The sequence below is a fragment of the Amia ocellicauda genome, unplaced genomic scaffold, assembly GCF_036373705.1.
Source record: "Amia ocellicauda isolate fAmiCal2 unplaced genomic scaffold, fAmiCal2.hap1 HAP1_SCAFFOLD_290, whole genome shotgun sequence".
NCBI classification, from domain to species: Eukaryota; Metazoa; Chordata; class Actinopteri; order Amiiformes; family Amiidae; genus Amia; species Amia ocellicauda.
Window position 1 is genome coordinate 32,501 of NW_027102855.1, and position 2,403 is coordinate 34,903.

Here is a 2,403-nt window from a genome sequence, read left to right on the forward strand (position 1 = left end):
GCTGGATGATCAGACAGTCGCAAAGAACCGTCTGAAAATCCCGGGCCAAGTCCAGAAAGTGTCCGTAAAAGAGCTAGCGGGGCCCAGCCACTTTCCTCCAGCAAGTGCCCTTAGCTCAGTTTTGACCTCTCTCATTGCACTAAGTGTCTTCAAAAACCCAGTTCCTGTATTTCCCCCGGCACCGTAGAGAAATGCTGACAGCCTGGAACACTGTGGCGGCTGCACACGGCACTCCCATGCCCGCCGCGAGCAGCCTAGCCCCGCCTCAGACCCGCGAGAACCGCCCATCGGCACACGGCCCGCTGTGCGCCCGAGCCGTTTGGTGTAAAAACTGTCCAAAAGTGGTTTCGACCACTTAGGAACATCGTAGAGACTCGAAATAAAAAGGATTTTGTTGGAAAAGCGATTCTGAGGAAGGCTGTGTTAAAATTAATTTCGGGAAATGTCGTTTACCCCCCCCCAAATGGCTCCGAAGTACCCCCCCCCACCCCCCCCTAAAAAACCGTGTTCCGGGGGTTTTTCGAGAAAACAAACACACGGGGTATATAGAGGGGACTGAGACGAATCGAATGACGTGCTTTGCAAAGAAATCGGGGGCTCACAGCCCCCCCAGGAGAGGTTCAAAAGTCGGAGGACTGGTCACCTAACTCCCATTGAAGTCAATGGGGGAAAAATGAAAACTGTCAAAAAGGCTTAAAATGGTTCAAAAACCCACTGGGGCAGTAGATAATCATCCTATTTGAATTTTAAAAGTCTTAGTTTGGCGAAAAAATACCTTTTAATAATTGTTTTAGGGGTCAGAAAAATCAGCTCCGGCTGCCTGGTCACCTAGGGGAGATAGAAAATTTTTCTAAGTTTTTCACTCGGCCGCCTGGTCCCCTAACTCGAAAATTTTAAAGTGCTCCCATCGGTCCCGGGATAGGGTGGCTGATAGCTGGGAGCCCCCTGAGCACTGCCCCGGTGTTAGTTTTCGGAGAAATGCCCCCGTTGATTTGTTATGATTTTTTTTCCGCCGGCCGCCTGGTCGCCCTAATGCAAAGTCAATGGGAGTGAGGAGATAGAAAATTTTTCAAAGTTTTTCACTCGGCCGCCTGGTCCCCTAACTCGAAAATTTTAAAGTGCTCCCATCGGTCCCGGGATAGGGTGGCTGATAGCTGGGAGCCCCCTGAGCACTGCCCCGGTGTTAGTTTTCGGAGAAATGCCTCCGTTGATTTGTTATGATTTTTTTTCCGCCGGCCGCCTGGTCGCCCTAATGTAAAGTCAATGGGAGTGAGGAGATAGAACATTTTTCAAAGTTTTTCACCCGGCCCCAAACGGCTCCAAAACACACTGGGGCTGTGGCTGGGACTCTCACCAGGACTGCCCCCTACTTTATTTCTGGATTAAAAAGCATTCTATATTAATTTTTCGATTTTTGGGACCCGGGACGCCTGGTCACCTAACTCCCCTTCTATCCCTATGGGGGGGGGGGCGGGGACATCGAAAACGCTCCCATCGCCGCCGAGGCACGCTGCGGGGACTCTCCCTACCATCGCCCCATGCTTCCTTTGAAGAATATATGACGTTTTTCAATTTTCACCGACATTTGAAAATCAAAACTTCAGAACATTTCATAGTTATTCTCAATGGGTTGTCTAGGGGCACACATCTCTAAACTGGGGGAAATGCTCAAAATGATTAAAAAGAAAAACAATGCCCCCAGACCCGGGGGGCTGATAGCTGGGAGCCCCCTGAGCACTGCCCCGGTGTTAGTTTTCGGAGAAATGCCTCCGTTGATTTGTTATGATTTTTTTTCCGCCGGCCGCCTGGTCGCCCTAATGTAAAGTCAATGGGAGTGAGGAGATAGAATATTTTTCAAAGTTTTTCACTCGGCCGTCTGGTCCCCTGACTCGAAAATTTTAAAGTGCTCCCATCGGTCCCGGGATAGGGTGGCTGATAGCTGGGAGCCCCCTGAGCACAGCCCCGGTGTTAGTTTTCGGAGAAATGCCCCCGTTGATTTGTTATGATTTTTTTTCCGCCGGCCGCCTGGTCGCCCTAATGTAAAGTCAATGGGAGTGAGGAGATAGAATATTTTTCAAAGTTTTTCACTCGGCCGTCTGGTCCCCTGACTCGAAAATTTTAAAGTGCTCCCATCGGTCCCGGGATAGGGTGGCTGATAGCTGGGAGCCCCCTGAGCACAGCCCCGGTGTTAGTTTTCGGAGAAATGCCCCCGTTGATTTGTTATGATTTTTTTTCCGCCGGCCGCCTGGTCGCCCTAATGTAAAGTCAATGGGAGTGAGGAGATAGAATATTTTTCAAAGTTTTTCACTCGGCCGTCTGGTCCCCTGACTCGAAAATTTTAAAGTGCTCCCATCGGTCCCGGGATAGGGTGGCTGATAGCTGGGAGCCCCCTGAGCACAGCCC